The 18913-nt window shown below is 44.6% G+C and overlaps 1 long non-coding RNA gene across 7 annotated transcripts in view; it reads left to right on the top strand.

Annotated features, from left to right (window-relative positions):
- The window catches only part of LOC119247014 (uncharacterized), a 157168-nt gene that overhangs the window by 44456 nt on the left and 93799 nt on the right, over positions 1-18913 (top strand). For 5 of the 7 annotated variants that reach the window (XR_008550858.1, XR_008550859.1, XR_008550861.1 and 2 more), the window contains one exon: positions 14187-14355. This is a non-coding gene — a long non-coding RNA (uncharacterized LOC119247014). Of the gene's footprint in view, positions 1-14186; positions 14356-16556; positions 16675-17476; positions 17645-18913 lie in introns of those variants that run through there. The other 2 variants (XR_005125638.2, XR_005125635.2) reach the window with 2 other exon arrangements.

The raw sequence follows: 18913 nt of genomic DNA, 5'->3' as shown, positions 1-18913 counted from the left end.
GAATTGCCCTGGGGCCCTTTGAGGGAAGAGTATTGGAGGCAGAGACAAGAGAAAGTCAAAGACCTTGAGGCAGGGGTGTGCCCGGCTCCTTTGAACAATGCGGAGGGATTCTGAGATCAATTGAAGTGAGAAAAGGCAGATGAAAGGCAAACAGATGGTCACACCATGTGAGCAGCAGCGGGGTGGTTATAAGGACTTGGGCTTTGACCAAGATAAAAAGGAATTGGTTGGTGGGTTTTGAGAAGAGAAGTGACATGATGTTGCTGTTGATTAGATGTTGCTGCTGTGATTAGAATACTCTGGGGTCAGTGTGGGAACACTTGCAAGGGTGGATGCAGAGAAGCAGTTCAAGGCCACCACAGTCACCCAGGTAAGAGGCGAGGTGGCTAGTCTCATACATAGGGGACGTGATGGGATTTTAGTGATACGTTGTTGTGAAATTGGGTTTGGGATGAGAAAGAGAGAGACATGTCAAGGATGACTCAGTTCTCTGCCTGAATAGTCAAGAATGGAGTTGACTTTTATTGAGACCAAGAGAACTAGGGTGGGGAGAGAGAAGGGAAGGAGGGATAGATTTGGGGTAGCTCCAGGAACTCAGTTTTGAATGCGTGAAATTTGAGGTGCCACTTTAGACATCCGAGTGGAAGAGTCTAAAGTACAGTAAGCGGTGAGGGCTGAAGGGGCCAAGTGGAAGTTCTTAGCATTTAGCTGCTATTTGAAGCCCCAAGAAGAGCTGAGGTGCCAAGGGGGTCTAGCTAGGGAGAGGGGGAGTCCAGGATCTGCATCCTTGGAGGTCAGGAGATGAGATGGGACTCCACAGGGCCGACTGACAGGAAGGTGGAAATTGGGGCATTCTGGTGACCGAGAGAAGAAATGCTTCAGGGACGCAGGAGTAACCTGCTTGTCAGAGGCTGCTAGTGGGTTAGGTGGGGTATGGACTGAAAATTGACCCTAGGACTTAACCCCAAGGAGCTTGTTAGTGACCTTGATGAACATTCCTGTGATGTGGCGAGAAAAGCCTGACTGCATGGGTTCAGAGGAGAATTGGAGGAAGTAAGTGGGGTTGGGGGGAGCCTATAGACCCTAGCTCGAGGAACTGTGGCATCAAAGAGTTGCAAGGACATTTTTGGTTTCAATTTCACAGATGAGAGGAATGAACATATTTCTCCCATCACATGCATTGGAGTGAGATTTCTTGATACTCTTAAGTGAGCCAACAGATTGTGACATCCAAGACCACCCCCGTGTGTGTGTCTATGTGGGAAAGCTAGTGGTTCCCTCCTGGGAGGAGTCATCGAATGGGGGAGGGGGGGAAAGCAGTGCTTGACATTGAAGGTGCTAAAGGTTGCTTTTGCAATTGCTGTGGCTTTTGGGTTCATTTCTTCTTACCCAGGGTCTGCACTCACATGCTGATAACTAAAATTTTTAAGGAAACACATATTCAATGAGTTCTCCTTGCCTGAAAGTGTTGAGAAAGCTAGTGCTTGGGGGTGATTTCTTCGTCTTACCTATACTGAAGTGGCTGAAGCACTGGAGAAATGGAGGCCGCGACATTTCCAAGGTTAAGAGACAAGGTATTGCCAGGATAGCTGGGTCTTAGGTCTGATTTGTAAGCGATGTGGAACACTTAATCCCCCGTATTTCAGTTACAACAGGTATAAAATAAGGTTAATACTTGGTCTTGCTACTACACAGGGTTTTATAAGGAACCAATGAGATAATAGTGAGCTTCGTCATCTACGAAGCATTCTATAAATATGAAGTAATGGTGTTAAAAACAAGTTAGGCTTGAGGATTTTGTCACAGTATTTGGCATAACTGGTGAAAAAATAGAATGTGTTACGAAATCTTGGGTTGAGAATAGCTACAATACATAATAATACTAATAATAGAATCTGTAAGAATTTGCTTTTTGCCTGCCTCTCACCACAGAATCCCTTCTGTTTGGATCATTGTATGGGGTCTGTGGTCAGGAGCTGTGGCTGAGGTCCAAGGGATCAATCAGTTTATCCCCAGGAACCTCAAAATTCCTGAACATCTGGCTCTTCTGGTACTTGAACATAATATTAGTTTGTTGGCTGTTTGTGGGAGAGCCACTCTCTTAATGGAAAACAAGCTATGATGATTAATTTTTTATCAAACGAGAGCATTTCTATATTTCATACTTTAAGTGGAATTGTAGTCATACTTTATTTACGTAAGAGACTGTTATAGGAAATTGAGAAATTTGAAATGGGTAGCCAATACCAGTCCCACTAATGATGAGGTGAGATTCTCGTTCTCAAAAAAAAAAAACAAAAACAAATATAAAACTGGATAAGATTGATGAAAATCATTTTGGAGCACTGGAAATCGATCAGATAGGCAGATGATAAATATGCTTGTACTTTGGGTGAGAAGCGGGATTGGTGCGCACTCCTTGTTGGGCCCTCTACTGCCCCCACCTCTATCTCAGTTAGTGAAAACTGCAGTTTTACCAGCTGATGGGTTTTTTATTTTGTTTATTTATTTATTTTCACCAGAAATGATACACTCAATTTGGAGTAAAGGTGGTGTACTCAGTTCATAATGGCTGGGGAAACATACAGCCCCTTCACCCCATGTATAGCTCCATCACTGGAGGGTAGAAGACTTAAAAAAGAGTGCTTTGTTTGAGCACCTCTGTTCAAATACTGGCTGACCATTAAACCAGGCCAGGAAATAGAAATGTGAATTTTTAAGACACCAGGGATTATACTTTACAGAAGAGACAGATTTTACAGTTTAAGTTAAAGCAGATTGCTAAAAGAACCATCAAAAACCCTTAGAAAAAACTAAGGTCTGTTAACCAACGAATGGATAAATAAAATGTGGTACATTCACATTGTAGCACACATTGGCACTTCATTATTTATTGCCAGGTAATTATCCCATGCTCTGAGCGTTGTTCACTGTAGGCAAAAACTGGAAACAAACCAGATACATTGACCTGTGAAATGATAAACAAGATGTGTTTTTATCCACTCAATGGAATATTACCCAGCCATGAAAAATAACAAAGTCCTAATTTGTGCTACTGATACATACCATCGCACAGATGGAAGTCAGAAATGTTGCCAAGAAGCTGAATTTGGCTTTTTTTCCTTTTCCCCTCCCCTGAGCAAATCCTTCATTCAACTCAGATTGTGGACATTCAGATTTGCCAGATAACATGTGCGTGGCAGGGATAAAAGTAGCTTGGGTTGGGGAGGCCCTGAAACCCAACCTGCTTCGGTAGGGAGAGCCCTGTGAGCACCCCTGGGAAGACCTTGGAGGAGGGAAATGTAGGACAGCTGCGTTTTGAAGGATGAATAGGAGTGCACTGTTATCCAGGTTGGGGGGAAGTTGGTCAGAACCTTAAAACTGGAGCATTTGGTTTAAAGAGAAGTATTGAGAGAGTCAACGAGTGGGAGTGGTGGTACGTTGCGGCCAGCAGAATACCAGGAGAAGCAGGCGTCGGGGTTAGTTCAGCTTTTGCCTTTGGCCATCTGGGCAGGTGGTGGTATTGTTCATTGAGGCCAGAATATAAGACACTCCCGGACTCTGTTTGTTTTGCTTGTTGATTGGGAAACCAGGAATTCACTTTGGAGCTTTCATCCGGGGAGTGCAGTGATTTGCCTCCATTTGATTGAACTTTAAAGATGATCCCCTCTGAGTCAGCATCCGGCTTTGGGAGGACACATGGAACATTAGGCGGGAAGCGACCAGCGACCTGGGGGGGGTGGGGGTGGTGGTGGTTTGTGCTGCGTTGTGAGCTACCTTCTCTCACGTTACAGGTAAAAACAGCCTTGAAAACTTCTGGATAGTAACAGAGTGGGAAAATCTCACTCATGGAAACCTCGCACATTAAGACTTAGTCGTTCCTTTTAATTATTTTATTTTCCACGTGACTGCTTTTCCCCATATCTTACTGCTTGTGAAGTACATTTCCTATATTTCTTTGGTAGAAAGAAGATAAAAAGGGGTTTAAAAAAACCCCACTGCTCATTTGTTTATGTGTATTAACTCATTTAACCTTGGAAACAACCTTGTAAAGGTTCTTTTAGTCATATTCATTCTTTTTTTAAAAAAGATTTCTTTATTTATGCATATAAGAACTGGGGTACAGGCCTGAGGTACAAGGGGATGAAAGGATTCACCAGAGACAGAGTGGGGAACAGAACAGGCAGATCTACCGAAATACACTGTTGAGGGGGAGCAGCGGGCAAGACAGGAGAGGTCTACCGAGCCATGTGGGACCCTCGCCGGCCGGCCAGGATCGAACCGGCACTGTAGAGGCCGCAGACAGCTTCACAGTGTGGCGCTCAACTGCCTGCGCCACCAGGGGAGGCCCCCCATATTCATTCTTAAACTTTTTTTTTTTTTTTAGAGGCATGTTTTATTTATTTGTTTGTTTGTTTGTTTGTTTGTTTGTTTGTTTATATATGCACTGGGTACAGTCAGAAGCGCGGGAGGGTGAGAGACTTCACCAGAGCCAGAGCGGGGAGCAGAGCAGGCAGAAGGACCGAAGTACACTGCTGAGGGGAGCAGCGGGCGGCAGGAGAGGTCTGTGCGCCATGCGGGACCCTCCTCCGGTGGCCGGGGAGCAGCCGGGGATCGAACCTGCGCGGCAGAGGCTGCGGGCAACTTCGCAACCCAGCGCTCAACCGCTGCGCCACTGGGGAAGCCCCCATATTCATTCTTGATAAAGACTTAAAATGAAGATAATTGGAAATCTTTAGGCTTGAAGATTGTTGATACACCATTAGCAAGACGCAGTCTTCCATATCCATTGGCATTAAACGTAAAAGTGAGGATGACACCTTGCCATTTTATAAATTTTGTTTCTGCTCTATCCTCCTTTTGAAATAAATAATTTGGTAATAAATAGACCCATGATACACAACACAGTAACACCCTACATTTTAATACTTTCTGAGAATGTTGAAAATAATTTAGGAATTAATTCTCTTTTTTATGAAAATTTTTGCATGTCCTTTTCTTGTCAATGATTATGAATCTATCTTTTTCAGAGCTAAAATGCCAACTAAACAGTTGCTTCACAGCTACTTAAAAACAGTGAAATTTAAAGTTATATTCAACATACTACTTTAGAGTTACCTTTCGGTAATATGTTGTCAGATCCTGCCTTTTTTTTTTTTTTTTTTAAAGATTTATTTATTTATTTATTTATACAAGCACTGGGTACAGTCAGAAGCGCGGGAGGGTGAGAGAATTCACCAGAGCCAGAGTGGGAAACAGAACAGGCAGACCGACAAAGTACACTGCTGAGGGGAGCAGCGGGCGGCAGGAGAGGTCTGCGCGCCGTGGGGGACCCTCACCCGGCATCTGGGGATTGAACCAGCGCTGCAGAGGCTGCGGGCAGCTTTGCAACCCAGCGCTCAACCGCTGCGCCACCAGGGAGGCCCCAGATCCTGCTTTAATGTGTTCTTAGTTAAGACACCTTGAGGAAGTAAGTTGCTTGATCTCCATTAGGCTGTTCCCTTGTCTATAAAATGAAGATGGTGAAGTTCCTGCTCCAGTGCTGTAAAGCTCAGAATTCACTTCGGGCTTGAGTGCCATTGTAAACATGCAGTTCCCATTTATGCCACAAGAGGGCGTGCCTTTGCTGTCACAAACGAGCTGAGGCCTGAATTCCTTTTTCACTGGCTGAAATGTTAGGAACAAGTGGATGCAAAAGAAAAGGATTTTTTTTTTTTTTTTTTTTTGACAGTGTCAAGGGAGAGAGGTACTTGAAACCTACAGAGATGAAAAGGAAGGAATTCTTAATGAAAATTTTCTCCAATACCTTGGGATTCGGACTTTTTTATTGTGGTTTCCTTTTTTGTAACTGTCTCTAATTCTTTTATATCAAGCAGATATTGAACCTAAACAGATATTTATCCAGTTTCTCAGTAGTGGTCTTGAATAGTTAACGTTGGTTAACGATAAATTGGATTGTCTGTATATGTGCAAAATCTGTTTGCCTTAAGTTAATAAATTAGGAAATCTTTGAATGTGTTCATTCTGCCTCTCTCCCTGCATTTCCCCCTTTCATTAGAGCCTCTGGTCTGAATTCTTCTATGTGATGCTTTGCTCAGAAGGTTGGGCGGAAACAAGGAAAACGTTGTTTGTGTGAACCAACCCAAGGGACATGGTACTAATTTTAATATACATTAAAATTAAAAAATTCAAAAACAAGATTGGAGCTAAATAAATAGAATAGAATTGGTAGTTGTGGAATTATTCTAATAAAACTAGGGACACACTCTTGTGTTATCTGTATGTGAATGCTTCACGTGATTTAAAATACTTTGTTAGTATTTGTATTGTAAATACAAAAATTATGAGCCTGTTGTGTCTTACATAATTATACTCATGCTTTACTGCTTTCTGTGTTGGAAAAATGCTCTGAATTTAGAAAGACCAGTCCTGGAACTCTCCTGTTAACTCTGAACCCTACTTGGAGAAGTTTTCGCTGGGGCTTTGCACCTGACAATAAACACTGTCCAGATTCAGAGTCAGGCTGCCCTGATTCAGTTTATGTTTGAAATTTGACAGAAGCAGTTAGCCCAGTAATCTACTCTCATCACTGAAATCTAATTATTTCTACAGCAAGAGAGAGGGAAGTGCAACAATTATAGAAATCATGCATGATTCTGTCTCTTTGTAGCACCAGTTTAAAATGTTCATTGCTTGTTCACCAGGAGGAGTTACACACTTCTAAATACTTTGAGGATTGCAACATTCACAAAACGAAAGGACAGAAAGGAAAAAACAACCCAGTTTTCTTTGTTTTCACCATGGAAATCGTTCCTCTTCCAGAGTGTGGGCACACTGTGGTGCTCTGTGGCCTCTGAATGCCCTCCATCTTGTTTATTGGGCTGAACAAGGAGTAGTGACCAACTGATGCCCGGGCAAGCTGTTCCCTTTCAAAGTTACTTTTAAAAATGATGGATTATTTCAGACATCCAAAGAAAGCCTAAGGAGCAGCATGGAAGTAGAACGTTCGGTGGTTATTAGGGCGTTCTGCATGTCTTCCTGCCTGTGCCTGGTCCACCTGCAGAGGTGTCCTACTGAAGCTGTTGACCCTTTCACCTGTTTGCTGGTGTTCACACTCTTACTAAACACACACGTATTCCGAAACACAAACAGAATTGAAGTGCATGTGTTTTTTAAAATCCTCAGCAGTAATTTTAAGTGTTGATGATGATATTAACTGTAAGCACAGAGCTTTTCATCTCTCCCAACTGAAACGCCACATACGCAGAACAGAACTGCTGTTCCCCTCACAGCGCTGCTCCTCCTGTGAGCCTCTGAGTTTGGCTGCTTCACATTCTGCACAGAAGTAGGAATCACGCAGTGTTTGCCTTTCTGTTATCCATTTATTTCACTTAGAATCCTGCCCTCAGGGTTCATCCACGCTTAGCATGTGTTGAAATTCCCTTCCTTTCTAAGGCTGAAGAATACCCCATCGCCCCTTGTACAGATCTTTCCATCTGTCGGCGAACACCAGAGTTGCTTCTAACTCTCAGCTGTTGTGAGTAGTGCCGCACTGAGCATGGAAGTGCAGGCATCTCTTTAAGACTTGGAGTTCACGTTCATGTTATGGATAAATACCCAGAAGTAGAATTGTTGGATCACACAGAAGTTTCATCTTCAATATTTTGAGAAACCTCCGCACTGTTTTCCATGGCGGCTGTGCCATTTTACCTTCCCACCATCAGTGCTCAGCGTTCTAACTTAACACTTGCTGGCCCTGGTTATTTTTTATTTTAGCTTTATTTTTTTTATAACGATCAGTCCCGATCAAGGAGAGGTGATGGTGCGTTGTGGTTTTGAGTAGCACTTCATTGATGTTGAGTGATGTTCTTTCTGCGTCTTTCCTCTGACAAAATCTCTTTTCAAATCCTTTGCCTGTTTTTTAAGTTGGATTGTTTATTTATTTGCTGTTGAGTTGTGGGGCTCCTTCTGTATTTAAGGATATTAACCTTTTGTCAACCACGTTGTTTGCAAATATTCTGTCTTTTTGTGACTTACCTTTTACGAACAACTGAGAGTTTACATGTTAAAATAGTAAGTTTCTCCATCACCAGTTTAACGGCTCCAGAGCCACCCACTGAGTCGACAGCAACCCACTTAACCAGATGCACCTGCTGATGCTTGGGGTAGCATATTTCACAAAGATTGTTCTTGAACTCATATCTTCTCCATCACACAAAATCCCATGTAAATATTCCATTGCGTTTCACTCTGGTAATACTAGGCTGTGTTATTGAATCACATATCTAGCTGGGATATATTCAGATATCAGATGTGAGAAGAAGATCTAAGTTCTTTTTCTTCCCTGGAGTTAACCAGTTGTGCTTGACTAATTTTACCAGCTTTCTTGTCTTCTCCATCATTGCCCATCTTCAGTGCCTACCAGGCAGGTACTTGGCAGAAGCATGAAAATTGAATTGGCCTTTGATGTTGGTTTTATTTGTCATCATCATTTCTGTTAATATTTTTTGGATTTTTCCAGACGTTTTCTTCCTCATTTCTCTGTCAGCTAAACTTTTAAATAAGTGGTCACTTCTCCTCTAAAACGATGATGTTTTTGATGACAGGGTGTTTGTTTTCTGGAAAAAAAATTTTTTAAAGGCATTTGTAGTTTCATTTTCTGGCCTAATGAGTACTGCATATTCATGTCGTTTTTAAATTCTGGAACTTTTTGGTCAGAGAGGATAAATTTCCCAGATTTCTTTTTTCATTAAAATTCAAGGCAATTAGAGAAATCCATCACAGCAAACAAATCATGCCACATGTTTATTCCCTAAAGACACAGTGTTTTTCTATATCAAGCAGCTTTTCAAAGGCTTTGCCTCCTCTTTAGGGAACAAGGCTCGCCCGGTGCTGCCTGTGCTCCCACTGGACAGATTCTTGAAAATAGATCATAATTTGTGTGCTCCTTTGGTCAAAGAAGTCCTTTTTTATGTAACCCACAGATCTTGTTCTCCTACCAATCCTCACAGGAACTCTGTGCTCCCCACTTCTTTCCGATGCACCTTTTGGATGGGGTGGCAGTGGGTGTGGGGGGTGCAGCCCTACGGCCCCTCACACCTGCTGGGGCCCTGGCAGCAGTGCCCAGGGAGGGCTGGAGGCTGGTTGTCATGTGCTGTCACACAGCCCAGAGGGCTCCCAGCCAGCCCATTTAGCCTTTGTCTTTTTTCCTTGCATAAAACTGCCTATTTTTCACTTCACATGGGGGTGTTAGGCACTTCGGAGACGTTTGTTCTTGTCACACCGCACCATCTGTGGTCGCCTGGCACCCCAGACAGGTCCCCAAATAGGCCCAGTGTCCACTGGCCACACAGAGGGTGGGGTTCTGGCCGCTTCGCGCTCTGGTGTGACCGGCCCTGCAGTTCACCCTCGGTGCTGTGGGTGCAGTTCTTAAAGTTTAAATAAACTCTTCTGAATAATTTTAGATTTGAACAAAAGTTGCAGACAGTTCAGATTCCCCCTGAACCCCTCACCCAGTCACCCCTGTTGCTGACTCCTCCATTATGATGTTAACTTTGCACAATGAAGGGGCAAGCACTGGTGCATTACTCTTGGCAAAAACCCACCCTTGGTTCAGCTTTCGCCCTCTCCCTCTCCCCTACCCCCAACGTCCTTGTTTGTGTCTCAGGATCTGCCAGGACCACGTGCTCCCTTTATTACCGCCAGGCACCCGGGATTTCCTCTGGTCAGTGACTGTTCTCACCTTGCCTTCTTTGTGATGTCCATGTCCTTGCTGAGGACTTCTGGTTGGATATTTCATAGACTGTCCCTTAGCTTGGATTTTTCTCTGCTTATCAGACAGGGGTTTGGATTGTTGAGAGGAAGACACAGAGGTGAAGTGACATGGTTATCAGGAGTGTGACGGGAGCCTGCTGTCACCCTACCTGTTCAGGAGCGTGTCCGCCCGGGCCACCTGGCTGCCCTGGTCGGGCGGTGCTGGCCAAGTCTTTCCACTGTGAATACCTTGCCGTGACTTGGATGTAGCCGAGGGGCACAGTAGAGGCTGGGTTTGAGAATTTCGTGAATTGTCTTAAAAGTCTGTACCCTGTCGTTTTTGAACCACGCGGGCTGTTTATTTTTCTGATGCTCTGAATGCATACATTTGTGTTAAAAGCCTTCGGGGAATGAAAATTGCCTAGACCCAGGGCAGATTTGACATCATTGGTAGCTGTGTTGAATCTTTCTCCCCGTCCATCTAGGTTGGGTTTATGGGTTTTATTTTAAATCTCCATCCCTGGGCCACATGGGCGCCTCCGTTCTGCTCAGATGGCTGCACAGCTTGTGTTTTTTCTTCTAGCATAAGGAAGTCTCATCTCCCTCTCACTGTTGGGGGAAAAAGTTTAGCAGAAGAACATTTCATCCATACTGAAGCTTATCAAATAAACACTCTAATGTATGTGTTCTTATCAATTTGCTGGAAATCGTTCTGTGTGCAAAGTTTTCTTAAAGCTGCGTGAGTTTCAGAGCTCTGTCGCTTCCTTCCATCACCTCTGCCAGCCCCCCAGCCCCCAGCCTGGGAGTGCAGAACCCAGAGGCCTGGGTCTCTGTGGAGATGGTGTTTGGTCTGACCCCTCTTCTGCACTCCACTCAGATGACCTCATCTACATCTTCACCTCAGTTTATTTCTGAAGTCTGGTGTAGCCTATCATAGGAATGTCCTTGAAACAATCAGGAAAAACTAGTGTTTTTGTCCATTGAAACAGTTTTGTGGCCCTTAGGGGACTGCGGGTTTCAACAGCCCTTGTGATAGACATGAGGTGGCCAGCAGTGACTGATCCGTCAGCCCTGCATTTGCAGACATCTCCTCCATGGTCTCAACATCTCCTCCATGGTCTCAGCTGTGTCATTAGGTTGCACTGGTCAAAGTATATTTTCAGATAATTAGCACTTCATGTTCCTTCTTCTTATGGTGAATTTGTTTAAGAGATGAGTGTTAGTGTACTTTGACTTTAAGTCAATTTTAGAATCTAGTAAGAGGGGGAAAAGTTCCAAAAAAATATTTTTAAGAGGACTTCTACTCACTTCCTGGTCGCTTGGTATGACAACTCAAAAAAAGAAGAATGTTTTTAATCAACCACAGGGGAAATCCTTCCCTTGGCCCCTCAAATCTACTTTCAGTCTGTTAAAAGATTCCTAAACTCACGTAGGGGATTCCCACATGGGCTATAATAAGTCTTTTTGAAGTTTTCATATATATAAGCACTGTAGGATGGTGTCTTACTCTTGTCGTGTGAGGGCTGTCCACTGTGCCATTACTTTGTTTTAATATTACTCATTCTCTGTTTTAAGTATGGATGTGCAAGAATGAGAGGCGCCGAACATCTTCAAAGGAAATACAAAAAATTAATGTGTTACCTGGTAGCTTAAAGAGACCTTCCAAGTATGAGGTCTCTGGCTACATCCTGACTCTCCCTTCTGCAGTCAGGAAAGCCAGGTCTGCAGAGCTTCTGCCGGGCCTCTCTCCCCTCCCGTCACTGTGTGGCCTGTGTCTGCCGCCCAGGCGGGAGGCTGTCCTGTAGGTATACGTCCACAGTTACCATCCAGGCCATTTTCTAAGATCTTAATGTGATCTTCAAGAAGATGAGATATGGGGAGGTGTTGGGGGGACCTGCCCACGGTAGGGTGAAGTGCCATGCCGCATCACGCTCGGCTGGTGACCGTGAGAAAGTCAGAAGTCACAGTGCGGCCCACCTGCCCCTTGCCAAGCGTGCGTGTAAGGCCTGTCTCTTGGGACAGGTTCTATTTCCACTTCCCTCAGAACATGTGACACCCCCGCAGCAGACGGGAGCCTGCCATCAGCTTCCCACTTTGCAGGCGCACTTGGACGACGAACAAGTGAAAGTTCTTTTAAGGAAGAAGATAACAGCTGGAGCACAGAAAGCAGAGCCCCAGGTCCCACCACCTGGCTCCAGCACCTGCCCTGTGCTCAGTGGGGCTGCTTCCCAGGGACCCAGCTCTCGAGAGGTGCACGGTGGGGGGAAGTGGGCGGGGGACAGAGACGGTGTTTTCTCAAGACATTTGAAAGTCCTTCCACCCCCACCCAGAGGCCAGCACAACAACAAAAATGAGTTACCCCTGAACTTTGCTGGTTCATCCTCAAGCCTTTAGGTCCCCTTAACTTACCTAATATAAATTTTATGCTTGTATGACAAGAAGATTCAGCCCCTGTCAGGACACTTTAAAATGGCTATCTGTCTTCTGTTTCCTCCTTCTAAATTGTGCTTCTCCTGTACAATACCTTGTATTTTTCTCTGGTTATAGATTGTTAGGAAAGTTTACATTAAAATAGTGCAACCTCTCTGGGACTGGCATACCTCCTGCTGGCCCCTGTGTCATTCTCAGGGCACTAGATTCCTCCTGTAAGTCCCTATCTCTGCAGGAAGATGCTGGAAAGGCTGCCCCAGGGGCCCCAGCCCCAACCCCTGGCCCCATTCAAGGGGGCCTTTCTCAGAGCCAGGCTGCAGCCCAGAGAGAGTTTCCAGGCTGCACAGCTACTGTCTCTGCCAGCAGATGTCTTTCAAATTTGTCTCTCTCCTTAACACGAATATGCAGGAGTAACAGTCCCAGTGCCAAGTTTTCCTCTTTAATTTTTGATGTGGTTCAAACTCAGCTTCTAAAAGTGGATTGTACCCGGGGATGTAATGCCTTTGCCTGAGATGGAGGCCCTCCTAGGCGATTAACATTTAGTCATTCAGCAAACATTTATTCGGTGCTTCTTTCAAGCAATGAGGTGGGAGTTCAGAATTAAAGGGATTTGTAGGATAAAGAGCATGCATGTGGAAAGAGCTCTTGAGGAGGGCCTGCAGTAACCAATACGTGATGTGGATTTGGGACGGTGGATACATATAAGCAGAGAGAAGGAAGGGGCTGCAAGGGAGTTGCTGTATTCGAGGCCTTGTTAGAGGCTGGAGACCACGGGTGTGCAGGAAATGGCATGGTGTCAAGACCTGCTCGAGGTCAGGGCTTGTAAAAGGCAGCTTCTCAGACAGTTTAGCTTTTTTTAAAAAAAAAAAATATTTTATTTTATTTTATATAATTCTTAGGTCATTTTTTTATTTTTGCACTGCAAAAAGCCTCAATAAAATTTTAGCGTTCAGACAGTTTAGCTTTGAGCACATGCTGGTATCGCATTACAGTCAGCCATGCAAGGGAAGGGGTCTCTGGCGGGTATGGGAGGTTTCCTTTAGATAGGGATGTGTTAGAGGGAGAATGACTGATGAGATCATTGTTGAATGTTTAAATTGTTGAAGAGCGTCCTATTAAACATCTTTGGGCTCAGTTGAAAAACTCAGTTGGCTGGAAGGTAGAGTTTTCCTGCACAAGTCTTTCTTTAATTTTTTTATGTCATTGTCCATTTTTAAACAATACGTGCTTCCCCCCACTCCCTCAAGTGTAGTCCCCATAGAGTTTCCTTCTCCAAGGCACCTGTGCACCATCACCTCAGTCCCCTGGGCTCCTCCCTCCCTCCCTCTGACCCCTCTCCCGCCTCCTCCCCTGCAGGATGTCTCTGGTTTATAATTGTCCATTTTTGCTTTGTTGTGTTCTGTACTGTTACTGATGTCTTATTTGGTTCCCCTATATTCCTGCTATATGTGAAACCATCCGATATTTTTCTTTTTCCGCACGTCTTAATCTCCTTACAATCTGTTAGAAAATTGCATTTGAAAAAATAAAGCACTTGATCTGGAATGCTGCTGAGCACTTCCCGCTCCCAGGTGGCAGGCGGTCCATGTTGTCCTGTGGCGGTCCGTGTTGTCCTGTGGCCATAGGGCCATGCCGTGCTGTCGTTCTGGGTGTGCCAGGTTGCAAGAAACACCAGAGGGCCTGACCTGGGAGTATTGACTGCAATGGCTGGGGCCAGGGGTGGCTACACACCTCTGTTTTCTCCCTTGGTATCTCCGAGGTCTTACTATTTTAGGGTCTTCTCTCGTCTCTTTGATAGTAATATTTAGTCACTGGCAGCTTATCCCATGGCCATAAAAATAACACTCCACAGTTATCTGGTGTAGCTTGTGTGGGTATGTTTGAGAAAATGCATTTCTTGTCTATATTTGATGTGAATAAAGACTTGGCCTCTTTGCCTTTTATTTCCTTTAGAAGCCTATGTGCAAAATAAACAATTCTCCCTTTTTAAAAATGTCATGCAGGTTGCAAAAATCTCTGCCTCTAAGAACTCAGGAAGGACGGACTTCGTGGGAGCGAAGGTGATGAGTCAGACCCACGAGCTTGGGAATGACGGATCGGTTGAGCCTTCATTCGGCCAGGAGTTTCCTAGGCAACCGTGTGTGCAGTAATTAAAGGATGAGGAACCAAGAGGTATGTACTTGGAAATTTTAATCCTCACATGCAGTTCTTGTCAGATTTGCGACCTCAGCTTTCATGATTTCATTTAAAACAAGCAAATAAAAGGCCTGATCATTATAGAAAAATACAGTCATTAAAAGGGTGTTTGTGCGCGTCTGTTGTATGTAATCTGTTAACACTGTATATATGTATCAATGCTGGCTTATTTGGAAAGGCGGAAGAGAGCATACTGCTAGAAGTGACGTAATTACTGTGACGTAATTTCGAGTATGAGCTCTCTCTCCGTGTGCTGGTATCTGAGCTCATCACCATCACCAGACTCTCCAGCCTGTGGAGGAGGCAAGTTTACTAATCCTATTTCCTCTTTCAGTGTTCATGCTTGGATTTATTTATCCAGATGGTCTAGTTGGTTCCGTCCTCCTTAGATGGCCGAAATGCTTTGCTCTGTGGCTCGAATGCCAGGGTGGGAGATGGTGAGCCGGGAGGAGACGCGTCCAGCCTCATTGTGCTCCTGATTTCCCGCTAACTCTTCACTCTTATTCTTCCTCTTAGGTTTCCACTTGCATGGCCTGAAGGATATGCTAACCATTTCTCCCAGATTTTGTTTAACCTGGACTTGTACTAAATTCCATTTTAATGAGAAGGACGTCCTGTTAGTTATGTGACAGACTCGTTTTCACTGGTGGTCTGACTGCTACCGACAGGAGCCAGAATAGTAAAATATTAGCAGTGTTACTATGAAGGAGGGCGTGCTGTCATCCCAGCTCAGATGTTCTATGGACACCGAGATACAGAAATGACTGTTTCTGAGGGGAGAACAAGAGGGGGCTCCCGCTCTGCCCGCATGTGGGTTTCACAGCACATGAGCTGGTAACCACAACGGTTGGATTAGCACGGGTGTGCCAGTCGATTCCCTTCCACAGATAGCAATTGTGAGATGCTCCTATTGCAGAAATGTGGTGGATTAAGTAGCTAAACTTTGTTTCACCTCCTCCCTAGGTTCCCAGATCCACTAAAGAAAAGAAATTATTAGCAAGTCCTGATCTAGGACTACTCCCCCATAGCCAAAATGGAAATGTTCTAATCTTTAGAGTCAAGTGTACTTGATCCTGACAAGTCCATTTTGCCCTTGACGTCATTGTGCCATGGACAGCGCAATTCTACCCTGGGTTTGAACTTGCTTCCTTTAACACATATCTGAAATGTCAGGCTGTAGTTTATGAAGGGCCTAAATTATTTTAAAAGAAGGTAGACAACAGTATTTATAATATCTGCATTTTCACTTTTTTTGGTGAGATAGCAATCGATGTCAAATTGTCAAATTGCGTTATGCATTCACTCACTGAATATGTCCAATTTGCTAGTCCCTGTTGTGGTAGTATTGAGGATACAGAAATTAAGAGCTGGTCTATTTAAAAGGTTAAAAGGTGCTATTAAGTCCAAAAGGAGAGACATGCAAATAAATGTTGTAAGAATCAGAAATGCTTCTCTAGCACTAACTGTGTTCCAGGTACTGTCCTAAATGCTTTGTAGGCATTAACTTTAAATCACAAATCAATACAAAAGCCCTATGAGTTCTCACTATTATTTTCTCTATTTGACACATGAATAAATTAAGGTCCAAAGAGGTTAAGTTGCTGTACAAGGTCATCTTGTTCTAGCTACACTGAAAGCGCTATTCCTGGGTTGCTCCACAGGATGGGGGTGCCACCCCTGTTGGGAAAATGGGGACTAGAGGTGTGGTTGTCAATGATCTTTCCCCAAAGGGACAATACCTGGACACGTGGATTCAGAGAAGTAGAAGAGCCAAATTTCTTCAGGAAATTCATTAACACCAAAATCTGTACCATAAATGGGTTGAATCAGTGACAAAATATTGCAAGATGGGGAGATAGTAAAAATACACCAGATTCCTACATCTTCAGTATAAATGACAAGGAAATAGTTGTCTGATTTTTGAGAAAATCTTTGTTTCCATTTGATATAAGATGATGATAGAACGTTGCATTAGAAAGTCTAACAGGATAGAATATTAATTTACTTCCATTCTGTGAGCATTGGAGACAATGTAGGGAGCCCTTTGATACGTTCTGAGATGAAGTTCCCAATCACCAAAGGTTTTATCTGGGAAAACCTGTGGTAATACATAGAAATAGTCAACCAGTATTCATTCTGTATGAAGTGGAGGGGAGAAAGGACTTAATGTCTTTCAGATTGAAAATTGGCAGGAACTGTTGAATAGGCACATCAGCTGTAAAACTACTGAGAAGGTGGCAGTGGTGGCGCCATACTTGACAGGACTGCACTAGCGCTTGGCTGCTCCTCATGCAGGTATCAGCCCTGTTCTTTGTGCACAACCTCCCATTTCTCCCCATGTAGCCTTAACCTGTACTAAATTCCATTTTAATGGGAACGTGGCTAGTTTGCGTGCACCAGTGGGGAGATCATCCTGTTAGTTATGTGACAGACTCGCTTTCACCCATTATTCCCATGCTGGCTTGATCTCCATCCTGCTCCAACTCCCTTGGGTGACCCACTATTACCCTGACCAGGGGGGTTTTGGAACTTCAGTGTGCTCCATGCCTCCAACCCCTAATTTCTCCTCAGCTCTCCAATCCCTGGACATTGCTGATGGCTCAGATCAGTCAGTCGGAGATGCCTTACTTGGCTACACCCTCCTGTCCATCACCTTGTCCCACAAAGTTTTCGCCACCTTACCATGATCTCACTAAGACCACTCACCCCCTGGACTCCTGCTGTGTCAAACCATCCCTCCCTGGTAGCTTCTCCCACCTGCCACCTCTGCTTGGCTTTGTGCCTCCCTTGTTTCTCCTCCTCTCCTTTTGTCTTATTACTTTGTCTTCCTCCTTATCCAATTTAGAAACCAGGTTTTAAATCATTTTTGCCAAGACCTTACACATCCTGACCATTTCCCCCCCGCCCGGGCTGTTGGAGAGAATCATGCAGCTGGGCAAACTGGTACTGGGACACATAAGTTCTGGATGCTGCTCCAGCACTGCCTGTGTAGCACTGTATGACCCTGGCCTGCTGTCTGTCATCTGGTCTCCATGGCGACTATTGCTGAGCTAGTTGTGCTCTCCAAATTTCTGAATGCCTCTCCTCCTCCTGTTAGATGCTGCTCTCCTAGAGGAGGACTCTGTTCCACCTGCCACCATGGAGCTGCCACTGTCGCTGGGCGTCTGTGACCTGATGACCTTCTGGTTGTCCTTCCATCTCTTGTACTGTTCTGCCTTAGCCGTTTCTGTTGGTTTCATCTCCTTCCAACTGACAGTTGTCTGAAGGCAAGTACAGACGTCTATTTTCTCTTTCAAGTACAGTGAAAACTTTTTATACCACTGTCCTCTGGCTTCTGCTGGAGGAAAATTGGAATTTATTGTAGGTTCCTGGCCTTTGACTCAAGCTGTCCGGGAGAACTTGTGTGGAACCCAGCACTTGACTCTGACCTTAGCTAGATACCACGCTAGGCATACACGCCACCGTTCTCCATGCCTGATGAGTGGGTCCGCACCCTCAGAAAGAGTCCCTGAGGCTCAGATCCACATATATGCAGGGGAAAGTTTGACCTGCATCTTTCAGATTAGAAATGGTCAGGACTTTCCCAGACAGATCAGTTTTATTATTACATTGTTCTTAAAGTGTTGTCTTCAGTGCATCTCATTGGTGTGTTTGCAGATCAGGGAGGGGTGACAGTTTGCCCCCCATCCCCTTCTTCTCAGTAAACCTCAGGTCAGCTCTGAGTTGCTGGTTCTCTGACCCGCCTTTGGCGGGTGGCTGCCGGCTCTGCTGTGCGCCCACCTGCTTCCCCTGCTTGACTTGTTGCTCTTCCCATTATTATTATTTTTCTTTCTCTTAGCTCTTTGACTTTCACATAAAATTATGCATAAAAGTAGACATTATTCATTGATAGGTGAATTGCTCAGTTCCAGAACTGGGCTTTTGGGGATTTAGAGATTAAGGACACAGCACTCTCCTTCTGGTGATGAGAAGAGAGAAACATCTAAATGGGTGATCTGAGCACAGTAGAGTGAAGTCTGTGCTAAGGGTTTTGTTTATGTAACCTCACATGATCTTAGAATACACTGTACATTTGCTGACATGACCCTCATTTCACAGAGAGGTGAAGTCATCGATGGGGGCTTGCTCACCCAGCAAGTCCCTTAGCGGGGCATGTGGCAGCAAAGCTGTGCTCCTGTGTGCTGTGAATACAGGTCTTCTGCTTGCCCATGTCGCCTCTTTCCATGCTTCCTGGTTGACCATCAACTATAGAATTCAGGGTATAGTTATGGCTGCTTTACGTGTGGAGTGTTGGCTTTGAGTGCGTAGTGAGGAGGTGTGAAATGAACTAGCTCAAAGCCTGGTTGTAGCGTGTGGGGTGGCGGGACCCTTCCTCTGCCTGAAAATCACACTGCTTTTATTGAGTTGACGGTGCATTTATTACTCCGGTGATTGTCACATGTAACATATTCTCCCAAAACACTTTATTTCTCCCCATTAACTTTCATAAGAGCCCACCTCAACTTTCCATCACAGGCTTGAGATTTAAGTGTAT

The sequence above is a fragment of the Talpa occidentalis genome, unplaced genomic scaffold (genome assembly GCF_014898055.3).
Source record: "Talpa occidentalis isolate TD23 unplaced genomic scaffold, MPIMG_talOcc4v2.1, whole genome shotgun sequence".
In the NCBI taxonomy this organism is placed as follows: Eukaryota; Metazoa; Chordata; class Mammalia; order Eulipotyphla; family Talpidae; genus Talpa; species Talpa occidentalis.
Note: the sequence above shows the minus strand (reverse complement) of the source record. Positions and strands in the feature narration are given on the sequence as shown.